This window comes from Pelodiscus sinensis, chromosome 14, assembly GCF_049634645.1.
Source record: "Pelodiscus sinensis isolate JC-2024 chromosome 14, ASM4963464v1, whole genome shotgun sequence".
Lineage (NCBI taxonomy): Eukaryota > Metazoa > Chordata > Testudines > Trionychidae > Pelodiscus > Pelodiscus sinensis.
The window spans coordinates 21,264,451-21,292,001 of record NC_134724.1 but is presented as its reverse complement, the minus strand read 5'-3'; the positions used below and the strand labels follow the sequence as shown (position 1 = coordinate 21,292,001).

At 45.8% G+C, this 27,551-nt stretch overlaps 1 long non-coding RNA gene across 2 annotated transcripts; it reads right to left on the bottom strand.

Annotated features, from left to right (window-relative positions):
* Positions 1 to 288: 288 nt before the first annotated feature.
* On the bottom strand, positions 289 to 27,548 carry LOC112547750 (uncharacterized). 2 transcript variants are annotated; one of them, XR_012895754.1, is made up of 4 exons: positions 27,186 to 27,548; positions 8,652 to 8,767; positions 7,866 to 8,057; positions 289 to 4,703 (listed from the first exon to the last, which is right to left on the bottom strand). It is a non-coding gene; the product is annotated as an uncharacterized LOC112547750 (long non-coding RNA). The 2 variants fall into 2 exon arrangements; XR_012895753.1 differs by lacking the exon at positions 289 to 4,703 and having other exon boundaries at positions 6,280 to 8,057; positions 27,186 to 27,544.
* Between the last annotated feature and the right edge of the window lie 3 nt (positions 27,549 to 27,551).

The window sequence follows — 27,551 nt, the reverse complement described above, 5'->3', positions numbered from 1 at the left end:
GGTTTGATTCTCTTACTCTTGTCCTAGGAGGGTGGTGAAGCACTGGAATGGAGTTACCTAGGAAGGTGATGGAATCTCCGTCCATAGAGGTTTTTCAGTCCCAGCTTCACAAAGCCCTGCCAAGGATGCGGTACTTGGCTTTGCTCCTGATGTGGGAAGGGGCTTAGACTCAGGAACTCCCTAGGGCTTTGGCAACCCTGTGATTCTATGATTCTATAGGTGGTCAAAGCCATCCACACCATCCTGTTGCAGAAGGTCATCACCCTGGGCAATGTGAACCCCATCATTGCTGGCTTTACTGCCATGAGTTTCCCCAACTGTGGGGGGGCCATTGACAGCAATACATTTCCATCCTGGCCCCCGACCACTATGCCTCAGACTTTATCAATAGGCAGGGGTATTTTCCATTGTCTCACAGGCCCTCGTGGACCACCAGGGCAGGTTCATGGACATTTATATCGGGTGGTCAGGGAAGGCAGACAATGCCCGTGTATTCAGGACTTCGAGCCTGTTACAGAGGATGCATGTGAGCACATTTTTCCCCAACCGCATCATCAGGGGCAGGGAGGTGGACATGCCTATCTGCATCGTGAGTGACACAGCCTACACCTTGTTCCCCTGGTTTATGAAGTCCTTCACGGGGTGTCTGGACCCCACGAAGGAGACCTTCAACAACAGACTAAGAGAGGGTGCTGGAGGGACTTTGTGGGAAGCAGTTTCTGGAGGAATTCAAGGGGGAGTGGATGAGAGTGCGGGCGCTGGGAGTTGGGGGATGGCGAGTGTGGGAGGTGGATGGTAGAGTAATTGATAGCCATGACCAGGCTCTCCACAGCGGTGGTGACAGAGAAGCATATGGCCTCGTGCTGGTGGGACAGCTGCTCCCAGATCATCCACCTCAGCTCCCGGTCAGTCCAGTGCTCCTGGAGCTCCTCCTCAAAGTTCCAGTTCAGGGAATGGAAGCAGTGTAATTCCTACACCAGGTTGTCACGGGTTTGCCAGTGCCTGCAGCTCTTGTGGGGTCAGAAGTATGTGGGAGGTGTTACACACACCCCACTCACAGCTGGACGAGCTGTGAAGAAAAGTGAGAAGGCCTCATTACCTCCACATCCCAGGGAAAAGCAGGCATGGGAAGTTGCCAGCCAGGTCAGGAGCCAGCGGGTGGGAGAGGAGCACGGGACAGCTCGGCTTTCTTCTATATCCCGCACACACTGGGTCCAACAGTGGCAGTATCCTGCAGAGGGAGAACTTCTATCCCTGCCCACTGGAGGAGAGGGGGACAGGCTATTGGGGGAGGTGTGTTTGAGCAGCAGACACCACTTGCTAGGGAGGGTGGTACTGGGGTCCCCACTTCTTCCTCCCCCCAGCAGGTTCTCCGCCTTGCCACACTTGACCAGGAAATGATGCTGCCTGCGAGTGCAGGCATGACCATATGCTGTATGAAACACTGTGTATTTCCATGACCCCAGCCTCCTTAGCGGTGGTTTGTCATGGGAAGGTATCTCACCACAGAGTCTGAAATAAGCCAGACCTGTGCAGGAACTTTGTGAGAAAAAGCGATGGGTTCCTGTGTGGCAGCTTCAGGGGGATGGGTGCTCTGGACTAATGCTCCATGTGCACTCACATGCACAGACTGTTGTGTGAGCCCTGGGCTCCAGGCCAAGAAGGCTGCATGAGGAGTGTGCAGTCCCTTGCAGCCTGCCACCTGCCTCTGTGTGTAGATAAGGAAAGTTATGGAACTCACCTGTAGTGCCTTCCCTGCCATCGTTAAAGGCCTAGGAGACATCCTAGGATGGGGGTACCAGCTCTAGGCTCATGACCACCTCCTGGCTTTCAGATATGATTTCCTGGCTCCTCCTCCTTCTCCTCGTCCTTCTCCTCCTCATCACCCTGGTCCACAGCCCTGCCCTCCTGAAGGCTGAGGTCAGACGTGGCCAGGCCAGAGTCCATGATAAGGGGGAGGAGTGGCAATCAGCTGCCCTCCCAGGATGGCATGCAGCTGGGCATAGAACCAGCAGGTCTGGGGTGCTGCTCCACTGTGGGAACTTCATTCTCTGGCCTTGGTGTAGGCCTGTGCACTTCTTTTATCTTCATGTGCACCTGGTCCAGTATGCACATGTGGCCCTTCTGAGCCAGGCTGGCAGCCATGTGGCTGTACACATCAGCGTTTCTGCGCATGGTGCAGAGATCCTGGAGGCTGGACAGCTCATCCCAGACTTCTATGAGATCCAAGATCTCTGCACCAGTCCACGAGGCTTTGGAGGTGGTTGCAGGCGTGCTTGCAGCTGTTGGGAGCTCAGAAGGAGTGCTGCGTCTGCCATAGCAGCAGTTCAGGAAGTGCAGGGTGCCGCTGTGTGGTGTGGGACTAGCTGGGCCGGTGTGGTGCTACAAGCCCTTTCCTGCCTGCCTGCAGCTTTAAATCCTGCAGAAGGGAAACTAGAGTTTTGAGGGGTTTGGACAGAGTAGCCATCAGGGCAGCAGTGAGAAGCCTTGAAGGCCAATTATTTTGAAATAAGCACAGCTGAGCATACACACACACCCTATTTTTAAATAGCAATATCTAAATAGGCATTATTCTGGAAGAATGAGGGGTTATTAATTTGCTCTAGCAAGCCTATGTGTGGATGTTCGCCTTGTTATTTTGAAATAACTCTGTCATGCAGACATGTCCTTAGGTAGATGTTTTCAGTTTTAAAAACTGATGTTTCTTGAAATCAAAAGAGGTCAAGTTACATCCCATCAAACAACCTTCATAATGTTTTGTATCAGTCTCTGGAAGCCTCCAAGCCAAGGGGCACTTAAGTAGATATTGATGACTAAAGACTTAAAAGATGGCATTTTACTAGGTTAGTAAGTTGAGGGTCAGTAACATGAAGTCAGAAGGCCTAAGGCCTGCAACATGGAAACAGCAACAGGCCTACAATCTAGTGAGCAAGACTTTGGTTCAGTAACAGGAGCCAAGAAAGAGGCCCTATTGATAACTGTGTAATTGTGTAAGTTAGCTCGAGCATGGAAGGACACAGGGAGGCACTGGGTACAGACTGTAAGCCAAAGGGGAGTAGTGGAACATGTTAATAAGAAATGTCTTGGTACAAAGACTCCCTAAAAACTAATGCACATACCGACCTAGGTTCAGGACCGGGTCGAGATTGACAGCATGAAGGATAGTGAGTAAGCCCCCCTTCCGTAAGGTGAGGGGTGGTAACTAAGCAACAGAGGGTGGTAACCTGGTACGTAAAGAAATGATGTAAGTTGTTTGTACCTGTCTATAAAAGGACACCGCAGAGGGTGCTCTCCAGCCGACCTTGGGAGGGGCGCACTAGGCGCCTGAACGGCAGGTGTCATTGCCTAAACTTACAGAGTGCACAGTAGCTTAACTTTGACTAACTGCTGTTAATATCTGATATATGGCAATAGGCCTGCCCGGTGTTGGTACCTTGTCAACGCGGGCCATAGTGCCCAGTGGTGTAACATTGTACTGATCTCTGTTACCAACTGGTAGAGCTTCGCATTTGACAATAAACCTGCTCAACTGATTTCAAACCTTGCCTGCATCTGTCATTTCCGGGGCCTCTCAGAGACCTCTTGTGTTGACCCAAGTGCACGGGGTCTAACACTCTAGATAAAGGGAGTACCGATTGCTACGCATGCAGCCGAAAGTTTAACAACGGAGTAGAGGTCCTGTCAGGAGTACGCCAGGACAACCCTGACCAAACGACACTGACACTGACAGTCCAGACCACCAAAGGTACCGAGGTACGACACAGCCCACAGTCGATTTTTTTGCGGCCCTTAGTGCAGCGTGGGTTTACAGGGCTCAACACATGGCCCACGGGTGGGATCCTTTGAACATGGCCTCCCCTAGGAACACGCTCCACAACGGCGACACATTGAAAGACACAAGTGGACAGACAGGTACAGGGTGTCAGCATTTCTACCCCCAGAAAGGAGGTGCTGGGAGCGCTGGGGCACTGTGGGAAGTTCTGGCTGTTTAGCCTTGTGGGTAGAGCCTAAAAGGTGCTGACTGGCTTATACTGACCACATTTGGGTCCAGCACTGCGGCTTCAGCCTTAATCTTTGTATTCATGCCTGTCAGTGTGAAAGAAGCTATTTGCATATATATTTGCATGTATATGCAACCACACTAAAGTTTCAGCCCTCGGCATGTGCTGTGACTATCATTGTGGTCCCCGGGGCTTCCAAAGTTGTGTAGCCCTGGGTTAGAGCCATTCTTTACATCCCAAACAAAATCTACATTAGGACAGCATTACAAGATGTTACCTTATAACCTTTGGTTGGGTGCTATTTATGACATCCCTGTAATGTATTTTACCCTAAATTACAGATATATGCTCTCATCTGTTATTCTACTTTAAACAATTTTCCCTCCTAGGAATCTCAGTGTTTCTTAAATATTAATAATTTCACACATGAACACTAAACAAGAAACTTAGAATATTATGTGGTATTTCTGTTTAAATCAAAGTATTGAGTAGATCTTTTAAATTATACTTTGAAGGTCAGTTATACCAATATATTACAATTGCTTTATGTCACTCTGAAACACCACAAAGCAATCAAAGCATACTGCCCAGTTTTGTCAGCAGAATACGAAGCAGCTGAAGTGTACCCTGTTTTCACATACCATCCTCTCTAGGGTTGCCAGGTGTCCAGTTTTGAACTGGACAGTCCAGTATTTGAGCTTTCTGTTGGGGAAACAAATTGAGAAAATATAAATGAGAAAATATAAATGTCCGGTATTTTCTAAATTCGATGTAATGTAGATTGTGATGTAATGTCAAGTGTGTCCGGTATTTTTGTTGAAACCATCTGGCAACCCTAACCCTCTCTGGCTTCTTACATGCTACATTGTTTTGCACGTGTGCATAAATACACTAGTTTCCTCATTCTTGCTGTTGAGTAAATCTGGTGCAATGGTTCATTTTTTAAATAAGTAGAGAGGAACGATGACCATTTTCACTGCTATTTTTCATATTTGAATTTGTATCTGTCAACAGAGTCTAAAGCATAAAGTCTTCTCCATAGAAACTCATGAAAAACTGTTCTTTTTCAAAATGGCTACTTTCTCCCATTGTTCTCAATAAGAGTGACATCACAGACTGCCAAGGGCTCCCAGCTGCGCTGCCGGTTCCCCTTGGTGCAGGGCTCTCTGCCATGCCACTGCAGCCCCCCTGCTGTGAAGCTCCTGGCTGCACTGCTGGATCCTCCTGCCATGGGGCTCCAAGCAATGCCACCGGACCCCCCCTGCTGCAGGGCTCTGAGGTTCAGTAACATCCGTGGTCCTGCTGGATCAAAGAGTCGCAGCCTAGGGAGGTACAACCTGTTTTTCTAACATTCACTATCAATTTTCACAGTTTAAATATGGCTTCCTTGCTGCAGAAAGACACATTTTTCCACCCTATTGGCACAATCATGGCACCTAAATGAGCAACAAAGCAATCTGATTCTGTATTTTTCACAGTGTGTTGATTACTGTGATGCTAAACATGCATACTCAGTCAAGGAGTTTAAGTAAACAGGACCACCCCATCTGCTTTTACAGTAGGACTTATGGAGGCCATGTGTTTGGCACTCATAGATATGCTGCATTGTATAAACCAGAGATTACATATTTTGTATCATAATGTATCATTTTCTGATTCTGAAAAGATTTCAAAGGAGAATACACCATCTTCTTCTATATATCTGCTACCCCCACATGGTCTGCCATTGAAATAATAGGATAAGAACAGTAATCAAGGTGTAAAATTGCACCATACGATGCACATCAGTGCCGTTAGACTGTAAGATTAGCTCTTCCTTATAATTAAAAATATGTTCTCTTTGAAAATACCTTTGTAAAAAATAAATAAATAAAAAACAGAAGAATTTACATCCAACAGAAGGGCTGCGTCTAGACTGGCATGATTTTGCAGAAATACTTTTAATGGAAAAGTTTTTCCATTAAAAGTATTTCTGCAAAAGCACGTTTAGATTGGCACGGATGCTTTTGCTCAAAAAGTGCTTTTGTGCAAAAGCATCCGTGGCCAGTCTAGACGCGATTTTGCGCAAGAAAGCCCCGATTGCCATTTTAGCCATCGGGGCTTTTTTGCGCAAAACAGTTCTTCCCTGTCTACACTGGCCCTCTTGCGCAAGTATTCTTATGCAAGAGGGCTTTTTCCCAAGCGGGAACGTGAAAGTATTTGCACAAGAAGCATTGATTTTGTACATTACAAAGTCAGTGCTCTTGCGCAAATTCAAGTGGCCAGTGTAGACAGCTGGCAAGTTTTTGCGCAAAAGCGGCCACTTTTGCAAAAAATTTTGCCAGTCTAGATGCACCCAAGGAGTGATAGGCCTGTTGCTCCCCCTTCAATCTGCTATCTGATGTTCCTCCTCTTGCACCAGCTACCAGTACTTCCTGAGCAAAACCACGGTAGAGGCAATAAAGAAAAACAACTCATTGGTGATTCTGTATATCTATACCCTTCAAAATAATGTAACATAAGGCTCAGAGAAAGATTTTTCACATCATACACAGTGTCCCTGCTGCAGTCTTTGATTGAGGATGGGAAAATTAAGGAACAGGAATTTCACAATGCAGTCGAGAATTTTTATTCAACGTTTCTGAAGTAGGTGCAGTACTGGAATCCTGCCTTTGAATGCAAGAAAAGTTTGAGTGTGCCCTGTTGAGAAACATGCTAGCTTGGGATAATATACAAAGCAGTCTTGCCTTTGCCACACAAGAATTCCCATCCTATGTTTCATAGATGGGAATCATCTTTTTGATGAATGAACAAATGCAAAACCACTAATATCTTGTCACATGTGTGACTGGAACACTTAGAAAACTCCCATTTCTGAAAGGTGACAGAAGGTTTTTTCCAGAATTGGACAGTAAGATAGTGGAATACTCAGATCTGGCATAGGTAATTGAGTTTGTTTTGTGTTATGTCAGGCACCACAGCCCTCATTAATGCAGTTTGGTCACCTGAAAAATCATGTGTCAGTGTTTCTACCATGAAGGCTATTTTGTTTCTGGGAATGAATTTTGACCTAGACTATGCTACCTTTTATGAAAAGTTGCTGAAAAATAAATGGATCCTTCAAAAAATTGCTTCACATGACAAATAGAGTACACAAGAAGCATCGCACTGTACAGAAAGCAAGATGAGGACAAGGCAGGCACTTCTAAAGGGCAGTAACTAATTAATTATCAGTATATACTTTTAATTTTTACCTATTGATAATGCTATAATAATGCAGTAAGTCTTTTTAATTGGTGCTCAGTAAATTTCATGTTATTTTGAACATTTGTATTGCACAGTTGTGATTGACTGCTGTTCAACTCACTTGAATCGAAGTAATTTTAACAAGTGTCCAGTATTCAGCACAAGGAAATATGGTCACTCTACACATTTCCTGTTTCTCTACTATCAGAACGCCTTCTCTTTATAGCCTACAGGGACTCACATGAGACAAATATTTTGATTGAGGTGTACTTTCTGCAAACAGACTGCAAAAGCATCAAGCAGAAAAAAGATAGCAGCCTGAATGTGCCACTTAATCCTATTTGCAAGCACTATTTAATTTTAGAATTATATTAGCTATACTGTGAATGTACCTTTTTTTCTCCCCATGCTTTTTGCAAAAGAGATGAGGATCACTTATACCTGTTCCATGTGAAGTCCTAGCATTATACCTACTAAAAAGTCTACTGAAAAATAGAGGTGGTCTGAGGTGAGGAGGGTTAGCCTGGTAAATTCCATTCTAGATCCACTATATATCACAGTAAAGGGGCAACAGACAAGCACTCCAAACATTGTCCATTCTATTCTTTAAACAAACAGAGTCAATTTTGCAGTCCTTACACATCCAAAATTCTCACTGACTTCAATGCAGGATTGGGCCCTCAGATAGGAAAGTGGAGCAAACACATTGAATATGGTCCTGTAACAAGACATGAACATAAAATTTATCTTCTCCAATCCTGACCTGCCTTTACAATTTACTTATCAAGAATTTCCTTTGCAACTGAGCCTCGTGTTTGTAATGAAGAATACCTAAAGGAAGTAGAATATGACAATATTAATATATGTTCAACTCTCTACCAATCCCTAACCTTGCTTGTTTTTTATCTTTCTCTCTCTCGCTCATATACACACGTCACTCCCCGCATCATGCTATCTTTGTCTGGTGAATAATACATTAATAGAACTTTTTTCAAATACATTTTCCATTAAAACAGGCTGTGCTAAACCACTATCAATTGAGAGAGCTTTAATAAAATGTATCAATACTGATAAAACCCTCTTTGGTTGAACCTAATAAAATTTCACAAATAGATAATTATCTTAACATCTAGCTTCTGTTGTATGAAATGAATTCTCAAAATAAATTTACCTAAATTTTAAGAATTCTGATATACTGGGATTGGCAAGCAACATCTTACTATATCTAAACAAGCAGATAGCACTAGCATAAATTTCTTGTTCTCAACTTAGTTTTTTAGGATTCTTCTTAAAAGAAGCAAACCGTGCACAATCAAACGAGGAAGCGAAGGATAGATGAAGATTCTTCCCCAGCAATAATCACCAATGGACCCTATATGAAAAAGTAGAAATAATGATAAATCTGAAAATAATATGAACACTCACTGAATATGTTATCTGGTTTGATTTGAGATACCATCTGTTGAAAATCACTGAGGACAAAGCTGGATTAGATTTGGTTTCTTCTAGAGTTGATGACTGCTCCCTTTAAAATGATCTATCTGCAAACAGACACACAGTCATTCCTGAAGTTCAGCTGCCATCTAGTGGATGTGATGAAAACTATAATTTTTTTTAAAAGACTTGCTTTTGGACTGGAGTCAGGTTCTAAGCATGATAATTGTTCCAGAGGTGTGACTACCTAGGGAAATGGGCTTGAGACGACTACTTTTATTTTTTGACTTTGTGTTTTAACATTGAAAAACATTGCCATTCAATCCCATATACTTTCTAGGAACATCTGTAATTCTGGTCCTGATCCTGCAATTGAATCCATATGGGTAAACATCTGCACCTGTGTGAACTTCAATTAAACATAATGGGGCTGCACCTTACTTCAGTAGAGCCAGTTGAAAGACTAGTAAAAAATAAGAATTAAATTCATGCTAAAGTGGGCAGCTAAAAATCACTAGTCAAGATATGCTTAAATTAAAATTCCAACAACGTTATACTTACTGTACTACATAACTTGTATATTTAATGATATGCTTTTTTATATAAGCAGTAACATTAAGCAATAATTAAACAACAAAATGAAAAGAGGAACAGAAACACTGTGCATCAATAGGGCCCAGTCTAACATTTATTTTGGGAGGTTAAATTATGTAATTATTTTGTGACTTTTCATTGCAGTTTATTCTACCAAGAACATAGCTTCCACATTTCATCCTTGTATTTTTAAAGTTAATATAAGAAACTTTTAATATTTTAAATTCTTACTTAAGCCTTGTTCATATTTCATTATGTGAACAGGACAAGGAAACTGATGCATCCGCACTACCAAGCCTGTTGTATAGACTTTAAGGGCCGTGGAAGTTGATTTCAGTTTCCTGCTCTGCCTAAAGCATTACGCTATTCCCAACCTTGCATGGTCGAATTTACAGTAGTGTAGATGCAGCATTGCTAAAAGTCGAGGTTATTAGGGTTATTCTAACCACTTTGGTCAGAGCTTGTACCACTACTGTTCTCAAGGTGAGCAGAAAAAGCCCTGGGAAAATTTGAATTGCATTTCCCATGTGGCCAGTGTTGTGAGAATTTCTCAGAGCAAGCAGCACACAGCACCATATGCAGACATGACTTTGACTAATTTTAGTAACATGGCGATGAGTTCAAATACTTCTGTTCCCATGGGCTCCAGTTCCCAAAGGTGCAGAAGAGTGCCAGTATGGAGCATCCAGGAGATCTTGGACCTCACTGAGGTGTGGGAAGATGAATCTGTTCTCTCCAAACTCTGAACCAGAAAGAGGAACACAAACTTTTATGGCAAGATCACAAGCTGCCTGGTAACTAAAGGCTATCCCGGGGATGCATAACAATGCCAAGTCAAAATAAAGGAGCTGAGGAAGTCCTACCACAAGGCAAAGAAGGCAAGTGTAAGGTCTGGTACAACTCATGCAGCTACTACGAGCAGCTGGACATGATTGGGGGGCAGCCAGCTTCCCCAGCATGACCGTGTCCAGCCAAGACACCTTGGCATCAACATGAAGGACAGCATGGTGACAGAGCAGGGGAAGGAGGAAAAGAAGGAGGAGAAGGAGGATGGCCAGCTGGCAATCCCCGTGAGCCAAGAGCTGTTCATGACACTGGAGCCAGTCCCCTCCACCCAAGACGTCTCCCAGTCAAGCATTGACCCCAGAGAGGGCACTTCCAGTGAGTTCACAAACTTTTTCCAAGCGTATTACAAGCGTATTAAGGCAAAGGGGTGCGATATGTGGCACGCTCTGTGAGGGGTGGAACATCTTGTTAATGTGTTTACTGATGGAGCGAGAATATTGCCCGCACATCTCCATTAAGCTCTTAGGATACCTCTACACTGCAGTTATTTTGAAATAAAATATTCTGGAGCAGTTATTCTGAAATATCGTATTTTGAAATAGCACATCTACACTGCAGGGAAGCCTCAAAATTAGTCAGAGGCAGGTTTCCCTAATGTAGACGTACTCTCTCGATTTAGAGCCCTAGGAGGAATAACTTAAAATGTCCCTGGTGAGGGGCTATTCTGAAATAGCAGAAGTGGAGCATCTATACATTCCTTATTTCGAAATAGCTATTTTGGAATAGGCGTTATTCTTCGCAGAATGAGGTTTACAGAAGTCGGAATGAGTCATCCTTTATTTTGAAATTATTTCAAAACTAGCCAATTAGCCCATCATAAGACAGGATTTTCAGGTCTCTCCTCCACATCGGTCTTCTCTCCTGAGCCTCTGGTCTCTCGCTCTCTCTCTCTCTCCTCCTCCTCCTTCTACTGCCTCCACCTCTCTCTCTTAGCTCTCATCCACCTCTTGCCTCTCTCTCCTTCTCCCTCTCTTTCTCTTCTCCCCCTCCCGCCTCTAACTCTGTGTTTCTCTTCTCCTGCTGCTGCTGCGTCTCTCGCACTCTCTCTCTCGCTGTCCTCCGTCTCCTCTGTTCTCCTCTCTGTCTCCTCCACGTCCTCTGTGTCTGCTCCGCTTTCCTCCTTTTGAATCTTGCGCCCTTTCCTGATGTCAGAAACGCATGCTTGTCCAGGCCCTCCCCCTGGCTGTTGCCTCCCGTCGTGGCGCTTGGCTGACTTCTGCACCACTCAGCTGGGCTGCTACACAGGAGCAAGCGGCTGTTTACGGTCTGCGCTCCCCATGCAGCACCCCCGTTGCTCCTGCGCGATGGACTGGCTGAGCGGCACAGAAGTCAGCCAAGCACCAAGGCGGGAGGCAACAGCGCCGTTCAGAGGAAACAGCCAGAGTTTCAGCATTCCAGAGTCATAGACATTGGGCAACTATGTATATGATAATAGAATTGCTGTGTAGATGGCCATTATTCTGAAATAACTTTGCTGTGTAAACACACCCTTAGATGGGAACTCTTTCATCCCTCTCACACTTTTTTTGGGAAGGCCAGTCTTATTCCATTCTCCATGGTAGGGTACTTTCCCATGCCAAGCCACCAGTAAGTGGTCTGAACCACGTACATTGCAGCATAAGGCCCCGGTTTATGGCCATATTTAGTCAGCATCTGCTCCCAATCACTTGCTGTGATTTGGAGAAGATTGATATCTCACACTGCATCCTGGATAAAAGAGAAGGGGACCCTGTTAGAACTCTCCCCGGGAAACCACCTGTGACGGACACTGTTGGAAGTCACCCCATTCCGTCCCCTGCCGGCAGGCTCCTGCTCTGGCTGGAAAAGTAGCACTGTCCCAGGAGCCTGTGGGTGCCAGACCAGGCATGTGCTGGATGCAGCAGGAAGTAGCTCCCTCCCGTCCCCCATCCTCCCGCCTTCTGCAGGCTCCTGCCCTGGCTGGCCCCTTACCATTCCTCCCTGCTTCTGGGTAAGGATGTTAAGGACTAGTCAACTAGTTGACTATCCAATAAGCAAATGCTTATCAGATAGTCAAGTTGACTATCTAATAGAGGCAGCAAAGGGGGGTAAAGGGAGGTACTTCAAAGCAGCAGCACCACAAGGAGCCCATAGTGAGCTCCATGCAGCATTGCCCCTTTGAAACACCTCCTTGGGGAATTTCTAGAGAAATGCTGCGTAGAACCCGGGGTCAGCTGCGGAGTCCCCAGATGATCCCGGGTTCCACGGAAATGCCGCAAGGAGTCGCTCCACGTGGCATTTCAAAGCAGCAGTGCAGCATGGTACCCAGAGTCAACAGGGGACTCTGGCTCCGGGCTGCACACGGAGTTCCGCATTCCTCCTTTGAAATGTACAAGAGTGGGGGCTCTTGTACATTTCAAAGGAGGAATGCGGAAGTGCTTATCAACTAGTCAAGTAGTCAATGGAAACTCCATCAACTACTCAACTGGTAAATTACGCGATACTTAACTTCCTTACTTACGGGACGGAGCATGTCCCAATGCTCCCCTGAGAACCCTGTGTACCTGCTGTAAAGTGCTAGCTCTAAAGCAAACATTTGGTCTTGCACAGAACACATCTCCACTCTCTATACAGCGACCTTCAGTGTAGACAGCAGATTAGGATTAGGCTTAACTCAATATATCTCCTGTAACGTCTGCCCTTGTAACTTTTCTTATTGCAGCTGGGACAGCAACCAGCTCGCAGCGAACTTTCCCTCTTATATCATTTGCCCGCCTGGCTCAAATCTGCAAGCGAAAGCGGACAAGGGAGGACGTGTTCTGGGAGTAGATGGACTTCATGAACTCCCTCATGGAGGAAATGTGGGCAGACTGCCTGGACCAAATTGCGGAATGCTAGGAGAGAAGAGCCGTCAGGAACCAGTAGGCAAGACAGCAGGAGACAATGTTTGCCTCCTTGACCACTGTGATGGAGCACCTGGTTTCATGTCCAGAGAGACCCTCCCCTCTGAACCCTGTTGGCCTTGATGACAGCCCCAGTCCCTCCTCCTCCAGCTCCATTGCTTCCACTCCCAGGGTCTCCAAGGGCAATCAGGGTACAACGACATGGAGGGGGAGGGACTCAAGGAAAGCTGTACCCTCCAGGACCTTGGAAGGCAAAAAGCAGTCCCACAGACATTCCTGAGACCCTTCTCCCCTCTTTGGGTTCCCTCTTCTTTAATTTCCCAGCTGTTTTCCCTTACTAAAAACTCGTATTCTTTGAACAATGGTCTCTATATTGCTTGAACTGAAGGGGTGGAGTGGAAGATTAAAGGCAAACACAGGGAATGCAGGGGCAACTTGCTGAAAGCAAAATGGAAGAGTCTCAAAACTGGCCATGCATAAAACTGTCCTTCAAGGCCTCTCTGATTTGCACTGCCCCTTGATGTATTCTCCTTATGGCACTGGTGTCCAGCTGCTCAAACTGTCTGGGTAGGCACTCTGCCTCAGCACCCCATCCTGACAGATAAGTTTCCCCCTTGCTCTTACACAGACTATGGAGCACACAACAGGCTGTCACCACAAAGGAAATGTTGCATTTGCTGAGATCCAACTGAGTCTGGAGACTCCTAAACCTACTCTTTAAATGTCCAAAAGCACATTCAACCATCATTCTGCACTTGCTCAATCTGTTGTTGAACTCCTCCTTACTGGGGTCCCGACTGCCCACGTACGGCTTCATGAGCCATTTACTGGTTAACCAAGGATCACAATAGGAATTTCCACCTCTCCGATTTTGCTTTTCCTGTCTGGGGAAAAAATTCCACTCTGCATTTTCGGAAGAGGCAGGAGAAAGAGAAAGAGAGAGAGAGAGAGAAGGAGAGAAAGGCAGGAGGCGGACAAGAGCTGAGAGAGAGCGCGAGGAAGTCAGAGAAGAAGAGAGAAAGAGGCCGTTTACACCACTTGCTCCCGCATGGCAGCCCAGCTGAGCGGCGCAGAAGTCAGCCAAGCGCCACGGCAGGAGGCGAAGGGGGGCAGGGCGGTGACATACAGGGCGGTCTGGGTCTCCCCCCTCCCCCACAGGCAGGCAGCAGGGGAATCAAGTCCCCACCATGCCAGCTCCAGCTCCCCATTCCCACTCCCCCCTCCCTCCACAGGCAGGAAGCAGGGGAATAAAATCCATAGTGTGCCGGCTTCAGCTGCTTGGGCAGTAGGAACAGGGAGTCCCAAACCATGCCAGCCCCAACCACTTGGGCAGCACGCGCTGTCTCAGCAGCTGGAGCCGGCGTGCTAGGGACTTTATTTCCCTGGTGCCTGCCTGCGGGGGAGGGGGGAGTCCCAGACCACGCCAACTGCAACCGCTCGGGAAGCTTGCACCGGGAAGCTTACTCCTCCCCTCCCCGCGGCAGCACGCGCTGCCTGAGCAGCCAGAGTCGGTGCAGTCCGGGACACCCAACCCCTTCCCTGCGCAACGGACCAGCATTTTAGGTACCACACTGGCTGTTCGGGGGGAGGAAGAGCAGCCCGTGCACTTCTGGTACCAGGCGCGCGGCTGCAGAACTCTCCCCACCCCACCGGAAGCCCGCACTACCTCCGTTATTCCTGGAGGTCGCATCAGCGCAGCATTCATCTTGGGGGTTGGGGCAGTGAGGGGGCCCCCAAAAGCCTCACAATCGACTGGTTGGAATCCCAAGATCGACCAGTAGATCACGATCGATGGGTTGGTGACCACAGGGCTATTGACATGTTCTTCTCCATAGTCATAGCAGGTTTGATTCAGGGATTCTAGGGTCTCAGCACAGAGGAAAGCCATTTGCAAAGTTTGAAGAAAGTCACCTTGTGCATTCAGAAGATTTGTAGCCACTGATGACTGTCCCATCTCTGCATCACAATGCAGTCTCACCAGTGTCAACTTGTCTCACAGTGCAAGAACCAGCATTGCACTGTGTCTACAGGATTAAGCTGCCAGTCCATGCCATACCGAGATTCGTCCTTGTCCTCTTCCTGGAGGAGCAACATGCGTATGCTCTCAAAGTACTGTGCCATTAGGCATACTATGACACACATCAGCATCACAATGGTTTGCTGCAAACTGGGTTCCATGCCCACACTACTATGGCATCTGCATGGGCAACTAGAGCACAAAAAGACAGAAGCACACTGCCTCCTGTTGATCTCATGCAAGGGTGAAAGGAATAGTTGAGTGCATTATGGGACGCTGATGACATGAGCCCATAACCACCCACTGCACAGTTTTGGTCCCAGTGGGCATTGTGAGAATAGCCCAGAATGCAAAGCTGCCCATGGTGCATCGCTCTTTGAGTTGATGATAGGCTTCCTAATGGTGACATGGTACTTTGGAATACATTCTATTCTTCCCCACAGTGAGAACATGGACTTTTGACTTCGTAAAATTGTGTGCCCAGAAATCAATCATATTAGATTCTACCTTATCTCGTAGTATAGACATGTCCTAAGTGTCTCTGTAATGCAGGGGTTCTCAAACTTTGTGATACCATGACCCCCTAAAATACTAAATATATTTGTGTGACTCCTCCCCACACCCTCGCTGCCCTGGGTCGCTTCCTCCCTCCTTCTCACCAGACTCCTTGCCCTCCTGGGATTCCTTCAAGGTGTTTGCAGTCCTCAACGCCCTTCCCGCCTGCAGGCTCCTTTCCCACATCTCTTTCTCCTCTGTGCCTCTTTTCGGCTCCGCGTCCCTTTGGTTTTCTCTCTCTCTCTCTCTCTCTCTCTCTCTCTCTCTCTCCTCTCTTCTGTCTCCTCCTCTGACCCCCATGTGCCCTTATTTACCTTGGGGTCCTCTGCATTATGGGACAGTGGGATGACCCAATCCCCCAGCCCACTACCTGAGGGACCCTGCCCTCTCCCAGCTAGGGAAGCATTCGGTCGCCCGGCAACCGTGCCCCGGCCGGCCCCTCGCGCGTCCGCCCCCGCCTCACTCTCCTGTTGCATTGCTCTGTGGCTGCACCATGGAGCACAGGGTCAAGGCAGGCGGCTTGCTCTGGGGCTGCACTGCTCTGATGATGTTGGTGACCCACCTCCCTATCTTTAGCTGATGCCAGCTCCAGCCCTAGGGAAGCTGATGGTGGCTGCCCAGCTGTTCCAACAGTGGGGGAGAGGGGTGATCTGCGGGAACAGCGATCTGTGGCTAACGGGAGCTGAGATTTCTCGTACCTGCAGAGGCGCAGGTAAACAAAGCATTTTATGGACAGCCAGTGGCTCGCCCTTACAAGCCATGACCCAGAGTTTGAAAACTCCCTATTTAAGGTACAGAAGCAGCAACAAACGAGGTGATTTTTATTTTGTTTTCAGTTGGTTGGCTAGTTGAGGATTTTCCCGTATTTTCTCTCCATTTCTATTTTATCTTTCTTCTTCTCTGGACTCTAATACAGATAGATTATTATGCTATTGTTTTACTTAATGAATGTAATTCCCACTACCAGTTTTCCAAATGGTATAGCTATATATACATTTTCTTTATTAAAATAAAATTGTAATGGAAACAAAGTGTCCCATCCATGAACACATAATTCAGAAATCAACAAAGAAAGGTCCTGTCCTTACTCCCACTGAAGTCAAAAGCAGCCAAAGTCAACAATTTTAGTAATTGTTATTTGAAACTCTTTGCCACAGAGTTTGCAGATATTTTTCTTTGTCATCAGAAATCAGAGTTTCCAGATGTTACAAGAAATCTGTTCTAAAGAGTGAACATGGGCCATAGTGCCTGGTTTCAAATATACTTTTTTCCTAAACACAACCTTTTAACACCAAGCAGAGGATCTGTCAATTCCAATTTCGAAATTTCTCCATCTCAGAGCTAGGTCTGCTGCCCTTTTATAAATTGAATTATTCTGCCTCTTTTTCTTAATTGAATATAGACAGAAATATGTTGATATTCAAATTATGTTCTTTCAGAAAAAAAAATAACCAAAAAGAACGTATTTTAAAAGCCGGGCTTAAAAATATTACCTTTTCTCTCTGAATGCTAGCTTCAGACAGTCCTTGGCCAGCCAACCTGGCTATCAGACCCAAAGCAAGTGGCTCATTTTTTAAGTAGTACATCTGCATAACATCAAAAATATTTGTACATACTTGCACTGAGATGTCTGCTATGAAAAATGCTCAAATTTATATCAAAAGACAGAAGGGAGGACAGAAAATGAGATAAAGAGAAATGAGATTTGATCAAGAACTGAAAAAAAATGCAAGGGAGAGTAGGTGGGACTACTCAAGCAAGAATTAGTTGGAAGGGGAAAGTTTCCTTGTTTCCCATAACAACTGGGAGAAGATGCTCTATCTCTCTTGGCCATCACCTTTCATTCATGCTATGTTTCTACCTAACATTTACAGTCATCTGAGGCTCCACTTAGGAAGGAACAATCAGTTCCATACATACAAGATGGGAAGCGACTGTCTAGGAAGGAGCATGGCGGAAAGGGATCTAGGAGTCATAGTGGACCACAAGTTGAATATGAGTCAACAGTGTGATGCTGTTGCAAAAAAAGCAAATATGATTCTAGGTTGTATCAACAGGTGTGTTGTAAGCAAAACTCGTGAAGTCATTCTGCCGCTCTACTCTGCAATATTTAGGCCTCAGCTAGAGTACTGTGTCCAGTTCTGGGCGCCACATTTCAAGAAAGATGTGGAGAAATTGGAAAGGGAACAGAGAAGAGCGACAAGAATGATTAAAGGCCTAGAGAACATGACCTATGAAGCCAAATGCAGGACAATGTAGCACTTTAAAGACTAACAAGATGGTTTATTAGATGATGAGCTTTGATCTGAGGAAGTGGGTCTGGCCCACGAAAGCTCATCATCTAATAAACCATCTTGTTAGTCTTTAAAGTGCTACATTGTCCTGCATTTTGCTTCAACTACCCCAGACTAACACGGCTACATTTCTATCACTATGAAGCCAGGCTTCATGAACTGGGCTTGTTTAGTTTGGAAAAAAGAAGATTAAGGGGGGACATGACAGCGGTTTTCAAATATCTAAAAGGGTGTCACAAGGAGGAAGGAGAAAATTTGTTCCTCTTGTTCCTCTTCAAAGTAGGAATAAGATCCTCCGGAAAAGGGCGCTTTTTCCGGAGGATCGGGGCCAGTGTAGACGCTCTTTTCCAGCTTTTCTAAAAGCCGGAAAAAAGCGGCGGACATTTTTATTTAAATGCCGCGGGGGATATTTAAATCCCCCGCGAATTTCCCTATTACGATCGCTGAAATTAACATGCCCCTTCCGGAAAAGGGGCCAGTGTAGACGTAGCCTTAGTGTAGACATGGCCTTTGTCTGTGAGTAGCTCCATAACATTGAATAAGGCTACTATTGTGAGTAAAGGATATACTTAGCACAGATGGGACTTAAGTATAAAGAAGTATTTAAAGAATCCACTACATCAAAGGCACAGTCAGACAGAATCCAGGAAACTAAAAGCGATCAGCACTGGAATTCTGCTGATCTCATCAGTTACATGAAAATTCTTATGGAGAAAGTCCTGTATGGGCCCAATCCTTACTGAATCAACTGACTTAACTCGAAAGTGGCTTCAGTGGGTTTTGGTTCTGGCTTTCTGAACAGATATGCCTCATAGAATCATAGAATCATAGGACTGGAAGGGACCTCAAGAGGTCATCGAGTCCAGCCCCCCGCCCTCAAGGCAGGACCATGCTCCGTCTACACCATCCCTGATAGATGTCTATCTAACCTGTTCTTAAATATCTCCAGAGAGGGAGATTCCACCACCTCCCTTGGCAATTTATTCCAATATTTGACCACCCTGACAGTTAGGAATTTTTTCCTAATGTCCAATCTAAACTTCCCTTGCTGCACTTTAAGCCCATTACTCCTTGTCCTGTCTCAGAAACCAAGAGGAACACATTTTCTCCTTCCTCCTTGTTGAGCATCAAAGATTTATGGTAATCATATTAACCAGTATGAGCCTTCTGCTGGAGTATATACAGGGTCTGCCAGAACATGGAAGAATCTTGGGAGGCCATGAACATAGTCTTCTGTGAAGCACATTAGTTGTGTGACTGACATATGCCACAGACTTAGAGGAAACAAACCTGAAGACAGTTGGCAGTTTTTCAAAGGGACTTGGTTAAGGACACAAGAGCAAACTATTCGACTGTGTAGGAAAGAGAGGAAATATGGCAAGAGATCACTGGTTTAACCAGGAAATCTTAAATGTTCTAAAAATCAAAAAGAGTAATAAAAAGTGGAAACTAGGTCAAAGTACAAAGGATTAATATAAGCAAATGATGCAAATATGGCATGGCAAGATTAGAAAGGTAAAAGCACAAAATGAGCTCAATCTAGCTAGAAACAAAGGTTAAGAAAACATTCTACATATACACTAGAAGCAAGGAGAAGACTAAGGACAGAGTAGGCTCATTGCTCAATGAAGTGAAAGAAACAATAACAGAAAACTTGGAAATTGCAGAGGTGCTTACCTTCTTTGTTTCGATTTTCACCAAGAAGTTTGATGGTGACTAGATGCCTAACACAGTGAATGCTAGTGGAAATGGGGGAGGGTTTAGAATTAAAATAGGAAAAGAACAAATTAAAAATTACTTGGAGAAGTCAGATGTCTTCAAATCACCAGGACCAGATGAAATGCATCCTAGAATACTCAAGGAGCTAACAGAGGAGGTATCTGAGCCATTAGCTATCATCTTTGAAAAGTCATGGAAGTTGGGAGAGATTCCAGAAGACTGGAAAAGGGCAAATATAGAGTCCATATATAAAAAGGGAAATAAGAACAACCCAGGAAACTACAGATCAGTCAGCTTAACTTCTGTGCCAGGAAAGACAACGGAGAAAATAATTAAGGAATTCATCTACAAACATCTGGAAGATAATAAAGTGAAAGGTAACAGCGTAGATTTGTGAAGAACAAATCAAGCCAAACCAATCAGACAAGCTTTCTTTGATAGGACAACAAGCCTTATGAATAGGGGGTAGATGGGGTTTACCTAGATTTTAGTAAAGCAGTTGATACAATCTCGCATGACCTTCTTATCAATATACTAAGGAATACAATCTATATTGGGGCTACTATCAAGTGGGTGCATAATTGGCTGGATAACATTTCTCAGAGATTAGCTATTAATGGTTCAGTATCATGCTGGAAGGGCATAAAAAGTGGGGTTCCACAGGGGTCAGCTTTGGGACCAGTTCTGTTCAATATCTACATCAATGATTTAGACAATGGCATAGAGATTATGCTTATAAAGTTTGCAGATGATACCAAGCTGGAAGGGGTTGCAAGTGCTTTGAAGGAGAGGGACATAATTCAAAATGATCTGGACAAACTAGAGAAATGTGCTGAGGTAAATAGGGTGAAATTTAATAAGGACAAATGCAAAGTACTCCACTTAGGAAAGAACAATTGCACATATAAAGAATGGGAAGTGACTGTCTAGAAAGGAGTACTGCAGAAAGAGATGTAGGGTCATAGTGGACCACAAACTAAATATGAGTCAACAGTGTGACACTGTTGTAAAAAAGCAATCGTTCTGGGATGCATTGAGTGTTGGGAGCAAGACATGAGAAGTCATTCTTCTGCTCTACTCTGTGCTGATTAGGCCTTCTTTGGAGTATTGTGTACAGTACAAGAAAGATGTGGAGAATTTGGAAGAAGTCCAGAGAAGAACAACAAAAATAATTAAAGGTCTAGAAAACATGACCTGTGAGGGAAGACTGAAAGAATTAGGTTTGTTTAGTTTGGAACAAAGACTGAGAGGAGATATAGCAGTCTTCAAGTACCTAAAAAGGTGTAACAAGGAGGAGGAGAAAAATTGTTCTCCTTGATCTCTGATGATAGGACAAGAAGCAATGGGCTTAAATTGCAGCAAGTGAATATTAGGTTGGACATTAGGAAAAACTTCCTAATTGTCAGGGACGTTAATCAGTGGATTAAATTACTTAGGGCAGTTGTGGAACCTCCATCATTGGAGACATTTAAGAGCAGGTTAGCTAGACATCTGTCAGGGATGATCTAGATTGTGTTTGGTCCTGCTGTGAGGGCAGGGGACTGGACTTGATGACCTCTCGAGGTCCCTTCCAGTTATGGTATTCTAAGAGTCTATGATTTAGGGAACACAGCAGAGACAGAAAAAGAGCTCATGCTGGGAGCTTTGGAGGGGGTCACAATTATGAGGATAGACTTCTGATCAGGATGAGTGTGAGGATACTTTTGACTCCTGCTCCTGGGACCTTGGTGAGGAAGGAATGTGGTTCTTCAAGGCCTAGAAGGGGTGCCGGTGCATGAAGCTGCCGTGGAAAGCTGTCATACAATTCATCACTTCCACAATGGTCTTCAAGACTTTCTCCTAGATCTTCTCTTCCAATTTCCTGCACACTCTCCTGTTTTCATACTCCGCTGTCATCTCCAGCAACAGCATTCTACTCCACTTGCTTAAACATTCCCTGTCCAAGTGCGAGGACAGCATTTGCTCCTTGAACATGTCATTCCCACTCCATTTATGCCTGACATCTGTGCCAGCCCAACAGCTAGCAGAGCCAGGAGAGTGTGCAGCATGCTCACTGCTGTTCCCAATGTAACGAAAAGTGAAGAGCAGACTTTACAGAAGATAAATTGTGGAGCATAAAACCTAATCTATTAGCAAAAAAAGGAACAACATTAGGGATATATATTTAAGAATAGGTTAGATAAATGTCTATCAGGGATGGTCTAGACCAGGGGTCTCCAAACTACGGCCCGCGGGCCGGATGCGGCCCGCGAGGCCCTCTCATCCGGCCCGTGGAGACCTTTTTGTCTGGCCCCGCCTTCTTCCGCGTGCCGGTGTGACGAGGCGACCCCCGCCCGTCCCTGGGGTGCCGCCGAACGGGCCCTTCTTGCCGCGGGGGGGGGGGCCCTGTCAGGGGTGTGCGGCGTGTACTCACGCCGCGCAGGGGCAGGAGAAGCGGGCCGCTCCGCTGACAAGCGGCCGCGCGGCGGCAAACGGCGCAGGGGGCGGGGGTTAGCACGGGCGGCGTTCCCCCGCCCAGACTGACAGGGCAGCCGGCCAATCAGGGGGCAGGATGGGCGGTGGTGGTAACGCCCGCCCGGCGACGTGCGGGGGAACGTGAACCCCGGCGGGAACTTTAAAAAGGTGACCCCTTCCGCCCGGGGGGGGGGAAGGAGTGAGCGGTGGCAAGCAGGAGGGGAGGACAGCGTGCAGAGGAAGGGGAGAGCAGGGGGAAAAGCCCCCCCCCTTCCGGGAGAAACGGATTCGCAGGCGAATATTCTGAAGAGGAAACATTAAAAGCAACAATCTCTCTACCATAAGTGGATATATTTGCACACTATATTCAGGTAAGTTTAACTTAAGAAATCATAAGAATTTTTAAAAATTGTTTCGGGTCATTTGCAGCTATTATTGCGACAAAATTAGTTCGCATAATCAGGTTTTTTGAGCGATATTGTGTGCAAGATACTTTCAGTTTCATTATTTATTCATGTTGAATTCACTTTATTTTAGTGCCCAGCGATGGCCGAGAAGAGGAAAAGAAAAATAGACGATGAGTGTCGGCAATTTCAAGAAGAATGGAGTTTGAAATACTTCTTCATCAAATCCGGCGAGAAACATTGTGTGTGATTTGCAATGAAACCGTGGCTGTGATGAAAGAATACAACCTGCGCCATCATCATCAAAGCAAACATCAGGAGAAATATGTACAGTTGAAGGGTAAAGTCCGTGCCGAAAAATTTTCTAAATTACAAAATCAACTCACATCTCAGAGGACATTGTTCAGTAAATCCTCAAATGAAAATGAATCCTTAACTAAGGCCAGTTATAAAGTTGCCTACGTCCTGGCTAAAAGTGGCAAACCCTTTACAGATGGTGAAGTAGTGAAGGAATGTTTGTTGGAAGTGGCTGAGGAACTTTGCCCAGAAAAGTCAAAACAATTTGAAAATGTAGCTTTGGGTGCGAATACCATTGCCCGCCGTGTTGCAGACATGGGTGAAAACATTGTGACTCAAATAGCGAAAAATGCAAGCAAGTTTTGCCATTTTTCAATTGCAATGGATGAATCGCTGGACAGCTGCTCCACCTCTCAACTGCTTGTGTTCATTAGAGGTGTGGATGAAGACATGAACATAACACAAGAGCTGGCTTCCCTACATAGCATGTATGGCACTGTTACCGGAGAGGATATATTCAATGAGTTGAAAAAAACATTTGCTGATTATAACTCGGACTGGACTAACCTCAGTTGCCTGACTGTTGATGGAGGAAAGAACATGAGTGGCATAAAGAAAGGCTTGGTTGGACAAGTGAAGCAGATGTGTAATGACAAAAACATTATACAACCAATGTTCCTGCACTGTATTATTCACCAGCAAGCTTTGTGTGCTAAATATGTGGACATTAGCAGTGTACTGAATCCTGTGGTGAAGATGGTGAATTTAATAAGGTCACATGGGCTCAACCATAGACAGTTCAGAGACATGTTGGAAGATACAGACACAGAATCGCAAGATTTACCATATTACACAGCAGTAAGATGGCTAAGTTGTGAGAAAGTTCTGAGCAGAGTATTTAAGTTAAGAAAGGAAATAGGTGACTTCCTGGAAAGTAAAGGCAAGCCACAGCCATTACTGTCTGATGAAGAGTGGGTATGGAAATTGGCTTTTGCTGCAGACATAACTAGTCATTTAAATTTTCTGAACCTAAAACTACAAGGAGAGCAAAATCTAGTTTCTGATCTATACACCCACCTAAAGGCCTTCAGATCCAAACTTGTCTTGTTTTTGGAACAAGTACAGGCCAACAACTTGACGCACTTTCAGCAGTGCAAGGTCTTCATGGCTGAAGCAACAGCTGAGTTCCCCACGTCATTTGCATGCGAGATCATCAAAGACCTCCAGCTGCAGTTTCAGCAGCGGTTTTCTGACTTGGATTCAAAGGCAGAAGAAGTGAGATTGTTTCAAAACCCATTTGAAGCAGATGTGGCCAGTTGCCCAGATGAACTGCAGCTGGAAGTCATTGAGTTGCAAGCAAATGACCTCCTTAGGGACAAGTTCAAAATAGGACTAGTGGGTTTTTACCAGTTTTTGCCCAAGGAAGACTTTCCTAATGTCAAAACTTTTGCATCAAGGTACCTTTCAATCTTTGGAACAACATACCTGTGTGAACAAACATTTTCAAGAATGAAATATGTGAAGAACAATTTGAGAACAAACTTGTCCGATGATAATCTCAGGTCACTGTTGATGTTAGGGACAACAAATCTAAAGCCAGAAATGTCTGCTATTTTGGCATCCAGGAAACAATTTCACCATTCACACTAATACAGGTGTTCATGTGTAGTGTATCAATGTGTTATTAAATAATAACTGAATAAAATAATATTAAATAAATAATTAAAAACAATATCCATGTTTTGATTGTTTTTTATTTGGACCTCAAGTGTGTAGTCGGCCCCCGAACTGCTGTTTGATAGTTAATGCGGCCCTCGGGCTGAAAAGTTTGGAGACCCCTGGTCTAGACAGTATTTGGTCCTGCCATGAGGGCAGGGGACTGGACTTGATGACCTCTCGAGGTCCCTTCCAGTCCTAGTATTCTATGATTCTATATTATGTACAAGGCCACAGTTATGCTTTTAAGCAGCCACCATGCAGCAGGTACACCACCGAGTTCTTAGGGAAGCAGCTAGACTCAGTTTGGCAGCAGGCCAAAGCTTGAGACTGTGGGAAGGAGAAAGTCTGAGGGTGGTGGCGGGGCCTGTGTCTTTGGCACCCCGTTTGCCAGGAAAGTTCAACTTCCCTATCCACGGGAACATACGGGCAGGTGGGGGAAAGAGGTCCAGGCATAGTGGTAGGGCAGAAGCTCACACGGTGCCCAGGTGTTTGGCACCCCATTTGCCAGGAAACTGCAACTTTCCTTCCTATGGGACCATGAAGGCAGGAGGTAAGAGGGCATGGAAGCAGGGAAAGACAGGGGCTCATGCCTGAGCAAACAGAGGTTTACTTCAGAGATATTGGCTAATAGCTTTTCTGGTTTATTCAGATTGCCATGCAAAATATCAGTATTCAAATATCTCACAGAGTGATAGGGAGCAGATGCTGACTGATTGTGGCCAGAAACCTGGACCTTAGTCTGCAATGCTTTGTGATGCAATAATGCCAGGCCACTTACTGCTGGCTTGGCATGGAAAGGTGTCCTACCATGGAGGATGGAATAAGGCTTGCCTCCCTGGAAAACTTGTGGGAAAGATTAAAGAGTTCCTCTATGAGAGCTTCCTGGAGATGTTCAGGGAGGATTCCCACTGCATTTCCAGTCACGTTAACAAGTTGTTCTAGGGAATCCACCACTGTGTGGGCAAATTAGGTGGCACAGATCACACCCAAATGCTTTAACCCACTTGTAGCATGATGAAAAATGTGAACTCACCAGAAGTGCCCTCTCCAGGATCAGTGCCTGGCTGTAAGATGTCCTGGGAGGCAGCGATTAACTCCAAAGACCTAGGTATTGGTGACATCAGTTACCCTGCTCACATGCTGGAACATTCTCCTCCACCTCCTCTTCCTCATCCACATTGTTCGCCAAACTGCTACCTGTGGCTACCAGTGTCTTGGGAGGAATCCATGGACTGGATGAAGCTGGTAGGATCTCCCCTAGGATCACATGCTGCTGCTCATAGAAGCAGCATGTTTGTGGCAATGATCCAGACTGTCCATTTGCCTCCTTGTCTTCTAGTACAACCACCTCAGCGCCTTATTTGTATGCAGCACTGCTGAGCATGCCTGTCGTATCCTTTCTCCTCCATGCCATTTGCAATCTTGGCATAGATTTCTGCATTCCTTGTGCTGGTTCATAATTCTGCAAAAACAAGTTTCTCTCTCCAGCTAGGAATGAGGTCCAGGATTTCTTGCATGCTCCATGCTGGTGTGCATCTGTGACCCTGAAAACTCATGGTCATGTATACTGCTTACTCTGTGGTCTGCTTGCGCTGGCCACACAGGAAGTGAAATTCAAATTTTCCCAGGGCCTTTTCTGTTCACCTGGAGAGCAGTAGAGTTGGAAGTGGCCGGATCAGTCATTGCGGAGCACTGTGGCATACCTCCCAGAAGCTAATAACTTTGACTTCCACAGCACTTTGTTTGTATTACTGTAAAGTTGACTATTGAAGGTCTAATTTACCATTACTCCTCATGAAAAGTAGGAATACTAAAATTGCCTTTGAAAACCCCTAAAGTCGATTGAACTGGCTTGGTGGTGTAGACTCATTGTTTAGAACAGGCGTGAGGAACATCAGGCCTGTGGGCTGGATATAGCCCCCAGTTTGCATGGATCGGGCCTCTGATGCTCAGGGCTCCATCCCAGCTTTGGGGAACCCATCGCCCCACAAGGGGCTGGAACACACAAAATCTACTAGTCTGGGCTTCCCCCAGACTCTGGCGTGTGAAGGAAATGTGGGAAGTGTCTTTCTCCTTCTCAGTTAAGGACCACATCTGTGGGGGGTTTGGATATTTTTTTCTTTTCACTTGTGTGCAAAGTGATTTTTCTGTGGGTCAGCGGCCCGGGACCTAAAAAAGGTTCGCCACCCTTGGTCAGAAGTTCGACCTAATGCGGCTACATTCTACCTAAACTCTCAGAGTAGGCCATTTTACCAAGCTCGGATACGTGTTCATAAGACCTCTGAATAAAAATGAATAATTGGTAGGGCACAAAGCTAGAGAATCAATTCATTCCCTAACTAAACAGTTATTTCCTAGTCAGGAATGTATTCTTCTCTTTGATACACATTCCACGTGCTTCGCATTATTAATTGCTGAACTGATTATGACATGCATGCTATTTTCCCCTACCAAGGAACTGGATGACATCCTTCTGGCTTCCCACTTCCCTGAAGCAGGAGTTTTAACTGCTGCTCTACCCCAGAAACAGAGCTTGAGCATACCCTGCCCACCGTCCACGGTGCAGAAGGACAGACTGATGGGCACTGGCAGGGAGTGAGGTTTAACCCAAGGGGGTACGATTGAGACACAACGTGGCCCCCCTAAGGGCTACAAGCCTGTTCTAGCCCTAGAGACTATTGGAAGGGGACGGAGGCACAGGAGGCGATTCTCACCCAGCACAGGGTTTTCTTTGGCAGTGGTGAAAATAACTTAACATTTCTTACAGGCATTGCAGTGGGGGTCCCTGCCAGCTCTTTAACTAGCTCCCCGCTGGCTTCTGCCGCAGCTCAGGCAATTCTGCAGAGGGCACGCCCGCTTACTTTCACCTCCGCTCTTTACGCACGGGAGACCGCCCATAGCGGCGGCTGGAGACGAGGCCTGGAGGGAAGTGGGTCGGCGGGGCTGGGAGACAGGCAGCCCCTGGGCGGAGTCTCTCACGGCAAGGGGGCGGACCAGCACAAGCGTGCTAGGGGGGGAGAGCTCGTGTTGGGGGCGGGGAGAAGGTCCCTCGCTGGCCAATAGGAGAGCGAAAGGGAAAGAGACCTTCCGTTAACAGCCTTAACTCAGCAGTAACTGAGGGAGCCCAGACG